Raw genomic sequence first — 9,356 nt, 5'->3', positions numbered from 1 at the left:
GTAGACTCTCTACACTTTAGACTCTTTCCAGCAGCTTTCTTCTTTAACTTCCCTGTCATGCACTTTTATGCAATTTCCTCAGTTTTGCTAAATTACTTTTTTATGAAACAGGGATAACAAAAATTGCTGTTTTATACAGGAGTCAATGTGTTGACAGTAATCCTGACACTTGGAATCTGTGAGTTTCACATTTCAAAACAAGTTTGTATAAAGTCACTATCATATTTGATCAAGTTGTTCCAAGTTGAACATCACATATGTATCTAGAAATCTCTTGAGTTATAATCTAACACAATATCATTATGGTAACCTAAATTTGAGGAAAACACACTTTCATGAAAACAATGATGAAATACATTCCAAAGAATGAAATGAGATATGCTATCTATAATACTAAGAATTCTTTCACAAATTGAAAGGGGTGATATCAGTCAAAATGAGAATGAGGAAAAGATAAATCTGTCTTTGTACAAAAATCAACTAAAGCAAAGTATTACGCTCATTTCTGGGTGTAACATAAGTAAAATAAATTTATCTTCTTTTATGTAGCCTCTAATAAGTATTTTCTTTTGAAAAAAAACGCTTTAACAATGTTAAGAAAAATATACTTTAATATTCCTTGGCTGCTTCTTAATTTGTAAACACAGCATTCTGAAACTCTGAAGTGTACAATAAATGGCAGTTTTGTCAAATGAGAATTATAACTTCTCCAAGTGTCTGTTATTTTTTTTTTTTAATTTCAACCTTTTTACATAGGAGAGCAAGTATACTTGTTTAATGCTTGATCTGTGCATTTCAAAGCTATGCATTTTATTGTATATAAATTATAAATCAAGAAAACTGACTTAAAAGATAGGGACATAGTTAAAATTAGAACAGTTCTTAATGATTCATCTACATTCCACATTTTCAAAGTAATTAGTTCTTGTTCCCCTTATGGTTACTTGACCTAAACTACAGAAATCTTTGTAGACAAGTTTTTTTTTTTTTTTTTTTTTTTTTGAGAAGTAGAAAATTTAGAAATATTCTTTCTAATTCAATGATAAAATGAAATATTAAAAAGACATATGAAAAATGTTTGTAGTATTTGGGAAAATGTGTATTTTTCTCTTAATTTTTATTACATTATTTTTTAAAAAATGTGTGCAGAAGCAAAGGAAGTAGAAAACTCAGGTACCATAGCACTTCACTTTCCAGAGGTTAAAAACAACAACATCTTGGTCCTAATCATTCCAGACATTTTTCTGTGCATACAATAGTTTACAAATACAAAATGACATCATGTTACACAGCTTGGTGAATTTCTAAAAAAAAAAAAAAAAAAAAAAAATGAATACATTGACCAGTCAACATCAAGAGCAAGAAACAGAGCATCATCCAGAAGCCCTCCTCACATCCAATTTACATCACTACCCTTAATACTGAAGGGCATCCATTATTCTCCTGTTTTGAATTTTAGGACCAATGCTTACTTAGTATCACAAATTTTAAAAATTTCTGTAGATGGAATAATATACATACTTTTGTGTTTGACTTCTTCAGAACTATGTTGGTGGAATACATTAGTAGTGTGCTAATAAGTTAGCTCTTCAAAGAAGGAAAAAGCCCTGATTTTCAGCATTTACTGATTTCTATAATGCTCATAATCCCACCATTGCTGGTTTCAGGCTGACAATATATGACTGATTGTGCAGTTGGAAAGAGATGCCCATAATTGCCTCTTATAATCTGGTAAGAAGAGACTCCTGTGTACTGCTGGCCATACTTTTCCATGTGGCAAGAGTTCATCCATTTTAAGTGCTATGGACTAATCAATCAGACAATATGCCAAAATTTATTTATCTATTCTCCTCTTGATAGATATTTGGATTGTCACTGGGCATAGTTGCACATACCTGTGACTCCAGAGGCTGAAGAAGGAGGATTGCAATTTCAAAGCCAGTCTTAACAAAGTGGTAAGGACCTAAGCAACTTAATGAGATTATCTCTCAAAAAAAAAAAAAAAAAAAAAAAAAGGCTGAGGCTGTAGCTCAGTAGTTAAGAAAAGTGCACACCTGGGTTCAATACTCCAATACCAAAAAAAAAAAAAAAAAAAAAATTGGATTGTCTTCAGTTCTTGCATTTAAGAAAGTATGCTTTCTTGAGGTCCTAGGTATATATAGTTTTAGCTTACACAGTTTCAGAGTTTTATAAAGTGTTTTTGTACCACTTTTTTTTTTTTTTTTTTGGACCCAGGGATTGAATTCAGGGGCACTTGACACTGAGCCACATAGCCAGTCCTATTTTGTATTTTACTTAGAGATAGGGTCTCACTGAGTTGCTTAGCGCCTCATTGTTTCTGAGGCTGGCTTTGAAGTCTGGATCCTCCTTCCTCAGCCTCTGGAGCTGCTGGGATTACAGGCATGCACCACAATACTCAGCTTTTTGTACCACTCTTATAAAAGAGTGCACAACCTTGTGAAACTAATTTGTATTTTCCTGATAATTATAGAGCAGATTTTCCTGGTTTTTGGCCATTTGAAATCCTCTTTTTAATAGTGACTGTCTATTGAAGGGTTTTGCCAAGTTTTCTATTGGGTATATCTTTGATTTGTGGAAGGTATTTTTTTGTTTTGTTTAAACCAGAGATTAAACTACTCAGGGGCACTCACCCACCCACTGAGCCACATCCCCAGCCCTATTTTTTATTTTATTAGATACAGGGTCATACTGAGTTGGTTAGTGCCTCGCTTTTTGCTGAAGCTGGCTTTGATCTTGAGATCCTCCTGCCTCAGCCTCCCAAGCTGCTTGGGTTACAGGCATGTGCCACCAAGAAGCTGCTAAGTTTCTTAGGGCCTCATTTAGTTGCTAAGACTGGCTTTGAACTGGCAATCCTCCCACCTCAACCTCCTAAGTCACCATGATTACAGGCATATGTTACCACACCTGGCAGTAGGAGCTTTTATATTTACTTATGTGTTTAATTTTATAATTTGTTTTACTCAATAATTTATCCTTTCCTATAAGTACATAAATGATCTACTTTATTTTCAGTCCCTTTAGAAATATTTTAATGAATAGATGTGACAAATGGAATATTTCATTCTTACCCACACCAATTTCTATGTATATGTGAGTCACGTAAGTATTTCATATACTGAGTCAACGTGGAAGTTCATCTTGAAAAATAGCACCAGAAATTGTGTCAGGAATAAATATTCAAAAAGAAGTAAACCTTAAAGACACTTGAAAAATGAAAAGGAATTCTTCAGAATTGAGAAGGTTGAAAGGGCCTTTATATTCCACAAACAGCAAACTAATCACAGGGTATTAGTGATGATATTGTGATAGAAGCAGGTAAGTGTGATTTGTATGAAGCAATGTGGAACATCTGAGATTTCTTTGGAATGCAAGAGTAATAAGTCAGCCAGAAGCTCATTAGGAATAAATATTGGCAAAGGCTACTGTTTTTAATGAAGTTCTGTACAGGAATTCTGAATTTTAAAAAACATATATATGAAAACCTAAACTGAACGATTTGTCTAAAAAAAAATATGTTCCTCAAACCTCCTCGGAGAGTATAGTGATCAGTAAAACTGGAGTCAATTAAAATGTATTTTCCTGGATTGAGAAGAGTGTGGATTGAAGGGATGTATCATTGTTTATGTCAAACCTGAAATGAAAAGCTAGAATCTGCTCTGTTTAAAATATTATTGAAAAGTCATGAACATTCACAGACAAAATATGCAGAATACATTGTTTCAAAGGTATAACTTTGAAAATATGCATACCTAAATATCACCCTCTCCAAAATAAAAAATAAAATAAAAAACATAAAAAGGAACAAAAAAATAGATAAATTATACCTACCTCATTTTAAGTCTATTTCAGTCATTCACACCTGAAATTATATGCAAATTGTTCAATTAAATTTTTCTTTACAATCTTTACTACTTTGCAGCAGGCTGCTATCAAAGTTACCAATGACCTCCATTGTGCCAAAGGAGGTTGTCAATTCCCTTTGCTCATCTTTCTTCTTCCCTCTCATTCTGTGTCATGTTGTCACTGCCCACCCCCCCCCTCCTTCCTTCTTTTCTCTCTTCCTCTTTCTATCTGGTTTGTCTGTGCAATGCTAAAAGGCTTCCATAGATCTAATAACACCTGTTCTAACAAAGAGAAAAACTGTGCGAAGAGGGGCCTGAAGTTGTACCTCACTGGCAGAGTACTTGCCTAGCACATGTGAGGCAAGGCTTTTGATCCTCAGAAACACATAAAAATAATAAAAAATAAAGATATTTTAAAATTGTGAGAAAAATATAGATTCCCATCAAGATCAGATGTATTTATACTTATATAAAGATATATTTTAAGTAACATAAATCCAAAGAAAATTAAATCCAGTGATAAAACTACCTGGGTGGAATTGCAGAGTCCTGTGAAAAATATTAGGTACACAAGGTGTAGGTTTGGGCTGTGATATCTGTAAGTCCATTTAGTGGATTGATACATTGATACAAAGAGAATTCATTCCCACCACAATAACAGACAACATTGTCCTCTGTCAGCCCCTTAAGTCAATATGCAAATTCCAACCATCAAAGAGACTATCCCAAAGACTATAATGGTACGCTTCATTTTTAAAGTGGGGAAGCTAATTTACCTAGAATATTTGAATTTAAATAATTGAATTCATTAATTAAAAGAAATTTATACATATTTAGTATATTAAAAATGCATGTTGTTTGAAAGAATTTACCATATTCAACTAGTCTCACTGTTAATGTAAGTTGTATCATTGAATTTGACCTCATCTATTAAATTTTAAATTGAAATTACTTCCTATATTTATATGTACTATATAATCAGAATATGTAAAAGAAGTTAAGATTTTCCATAATTACGAATTAAATATATTATATTTTTAAGAATTAATTTTAAGTACTTAGGAAGGTTTGTTAGATAAAGTATTTAAATTTAATATATATTAATTTGTAAATTTATAAATAATATTTAAATGTTTATATTATTTAATCAACTGTAGTATAAAATAAGATACAATTATGAAAGATTCCACTAGTTATTGTAAAAGATTACTTGAGTTATAAAAAGAATAAAAATGTATGGTAAACTTTCAGACATTAAAGAAGGACCAAGTTTTTTTTTTTTTTTTAATTTTTAGCTGTAATCGATCAAACACTAATTATAAAAATCAAGGTAAAATTTTGGATAGTTTTCTATATACAAATCTGCCCATAATGACCAAAAAAAAAAAAAAAAAGTACGACACTGTCCTCTGATTGGCAATCCTTCTCGATCTTTTTTATCAGCTCCTCAGTGCCCTTCTCCAGACCTGGAGATGTTGGAGTATCCCAGGTTTTTTTTTTTTTTGGTTTTGTAATCTCTTCTATTCTATCTCTTGAGGTGATTTCAAACTCTGGGTAACATCGGTATTCTAGCAAAAACTGGCTGGACACTCACCAAATACATTTTGTGTTGTCCTGGACATACAGCTAGACTTCCTGTCTTGGTTCTCTTGAAGGTAAGTATGTCCTCAATGTTACTGTGTGAAAGCTAATAAAGTAAGAGAGGAGTGATGCATGCTACTTCCAAGTCTATCCCATAAATATCGAGCTCTCTCTCTCTCTCTCTTTTTAAGGTGGATACACAATATTTTTATTTCATTTTTATGTGGTGCTGAGGATCAAACCCAGGGCCTCAAGCATGCTAGGCCAGCACTCTATCACTGAACCACAACCCCAGACCTCCCCCTTTCTCTTAATCCCATTCATTTGGTTGAACAAAGAAGATCTAGCAGAGGATTCAGAGGCCTTGGAACAGAACAAACAGCTCAGATTCCTAAATCATTGCTAAAGGCCAACAATAATGCCAAACTGAACTTCAGAGAGGTAAAAAGCAAAACAAAACAAACAACCCCGTTTTTTAGCACAATGAATTTATCTATTATAGAAGCTGGTGTCACTAAACACAATTGACCTTGATGAAAACCTGCATTTGTTTTTCATGTCTGTTTTCAGACTAGACTTTTCCCTTGAGATTCAAAATTAAATGTGTATTCCATTAGGGCTTCACCTGGAAGTTTGTTGGCACAAAGTTGTTCTACTACCCACTGCCCAACAAATTCACCATCTGACTCTTCCTGTACTTCACTGTTTGCCCTATTTGAATAAATGAGAATTATTTCCACTGCTATTCAGGTGAAAACCTAAGTAAGTCATTTTATATTTCCTCTTTTATTCAAACTCAGTTACTACTACTTTAATTCTGAAAAAGCCCCAAAAGATCATGTCATATTTTGTTTGAAAACTTTTGCCTTTATTCCTTTTTCCCTCTACCAAATAAGGATAAAACTCTTCATCAAGATGTAAAAATTTTCCCCAAACCTTATAAGAAACTATTCTGCTAGTGGTTACTTGATAACCTGTGCCTCTAGGCATAGTTAATTGGATGAAGAATAGACATCTGATTCATCACAGAAGGGTCTCTTTACTAAGGTGTAGAATCTAAAGTGGCTGCATGTGTCACCTTCTGCCCACATCAATGGGATAACTGAGAAAACAGGATTAACTAGAAAGTAGAATAAAGCAAGTACCCAGAGAGAAGCAGTGACAATAATTGATATGGAGTACTATCTTAATTCAGTGCCTTTAAAATCTTGGTTCCAACAATTCTTGAGACTCAGCGAGTCTGGCCCTTGTGTTCTGTGAGACATGTGTCCTTATAATGAGCAGGGGACTCTCTTGCTCCCTCTCCTTGTTGCTTTACCTGGAGTTGGTTTCTTTTGCTTGCCATATAAAATCTCAAATAATTAACTCTACAATCTTATCTCTCATTTAGCACTACTCTCCCGCTCCTTGGTCGTCTCACATCACTTGAACTTGAAATGGCATCTGGGACTGGGTATATAGCTCAGTGGTGCAGAGCTTGCATAGCATGTATGAAGAATTGGGTTCAATCCCAAGCACCTTAAGAAAAAATAAGCAAATGGTTTCTTGAGCATTGCTGGCTGCTTTGTGGCATTAGGCATTAAAAACAAAAACAAAAACAAACATGTCTCATTTGCCTGTTATGTTTAAAGCCATTTAATTCTCTGAAAATGTTCTATCCATGGCTCATCTTGAATATCACCTCTACATTGGACTGGATTGCTGCAAGAAGATGTTTTTATCCCATCTTCTGTACTGCCATAGTGCTCTATCTACATGATAGCAGAAAGAACATGATGTCATTATTAAAATATTTTCTTTTTAATAGGCTGACCCAAGGGCAGGAATGATGCCCAATTAATTGTGAATGGCTCAAGTGTAGTAGACTAACCAATGAAGAGTGTGTGTGTTTATCAAATGAAGGAAGGAGTACATAAAAGAAGAAACTGTGCTAGACCTACCAATTATTGTTGTAGTAGGTGACATCTACTTCAATTGCTTAATTTTTAAAGGATCTTGCTGGTGTGCTGGCTTGCTTGTTCAGGTTCTTCCTTAGCTCACTCCTTTGTATGCTTCATTAACTGTCTGCAATAAAAATTAAGAGGTGAGAGAAGGAAATGTGATCATCAGTTTTTCAAACATGTTATTTCTCTTCCCAAGCATTTTTCCAAGTTTTTATTTTGCTCTTACATTTAGGACTAGGCAATCTAGAGAGTAAGATTAAATTCCTTGTGTATCTTTGCTTAGAAATTGATGGAAGGTGGATTTAAGGTTAGACATCTCCTGCAAATTAAAATCACTTAAAGTCACTCTTCTTCCTGGTGTCAGTCCTGTTGGATAAATAATTACAGATAATGAAAGTTTCCCTCAGTGATATTACTGTTTTCATTCTTCTACATCTTTTAGAAGGCTCCTTGAAAAACACAATATTGATACCTATATTTACTGAATTATTAACCACAGAGAGAGCAATACTTAGAGCCACATGTTTTATGTATTTTATCATATTTACTCAATATATATATATATATATATATATATATATATATAATAGGTATATACTAAAATAGAACAAATTAGATTTAAAAAAACTATCACCTGGATAATTAGTTTGATTATACCTTTTTCCTAGTTTGATAGATAGTAAATTTACAGCTTCTGTCGCAGTCTGGCTGGGCACAAAATCACGAGCCACTCAAGCAGGAACAAACTTTATTTTTGAAACTGCCACCAATGCCCCGAACGCTGAGGGGGAGGGGGGGACTTCCCCTGGTGTTCTCCCGGACCCCAACAGGAAGTCCCTCCTCCGGAATTCCCTCCTACCGCACTTCCCCAACCAATGGGAACTCTCCAGGAGTCCCTTAGCAGGCTGAGGTGGACAGCAGGGGTCTAATATCCATAAGAATGCAGATCTTAACATAATCATATCATCTCAATGGCTTGCTGGCTTCACCTTTCAACCAAAAATGCCATGCATCACACTACTTGGTTATAGCTCTTAGCAAGCTTCAAGTGATGATGAAGTGGAACTAGGATTCAAATTAACTATTTCATTTATTCACTCATCTACGAAATATTTGTTGAGCATCCCCTATGCATTAGGACCTAGAACAGGTGCAGCAGAGAAAAGAGTAAAGACATGCCTCCTATCCTCACAGGATGACCATCTATGGTGAAGGGAGTTGCAAAAGAAACAATCACACAAATAAATACATTTTCAAAAATTACTATGAAGGAAATAAGGATGCAATGAAAAATTAGTCTGGAGCAGTCAAGACAGGTAGACAAAGCTTTGTTTCTTCTCAGGGCCAATAGATACTTTATTCAGATTGGAAATGAGAGACACATTATTTGAGGCAGAAGTTGCTAAACATACAACTCTTATGATGTAGAAAAGAGCTCAGCATGTCGGAAAGAACTGAAATTACCATGAAAGAGTGCCAGCTTTCTCACTCTGTTTTTTTGTTTGTTAGTTTTCCCTTTATATAGTGTAAGGGTCCGGCGGAGCGTCGGAGGGAGAGACCACACAAGAGACCAGCTTCATGCAATTGCAGGGGGAAGTTTTATTGAACCAGCATGCTGGGGCTCAAGGCTCACTCAGGAAGGGAGAGCAGCCCAGAGCCCAGAGCAGAGGTCAAGCAGAGCTTAAGTACACTTTTTGGAGAGGGCGGGGGGGGGGGGGGGGCTTTGCATACATCAGAACAAATCATACATGATTCTGGGCAGGGGTGATTGGTTTTGGAGGCTAGATGCTTACGTACTGAGCTATTTGGAGCCCTTAGCTAATAAACAACCAGGAAATCAATGGAAATATTTACTGGGCAGTTCAGATATTGTTCTAACAGCTACAGAGATTACAGGTTCCGGGGGTAGCAGAGGAATTTTAACAATACCTGGCCTATTATTATTATTTTTAGCCCAAGCCTTTCAATT

This window comes from Urocitellus parryii, chromosome 4 (genome assembly GCF_045843805.1).
Source record: "Urocitellus parryii isolate mUroPar1 chromosome 4, mUroPar1.hap1, whole genome shotgun sequence".
NCBI classification, from domain to species: Eukaryota; Metazoa; Chordata; class Mammalia; order Rodentia; family Sciuridae; genus Urocitellus; species Urocitellus parryii.
Note: the sequence above shows the minus strand (reverse complement) of the source record.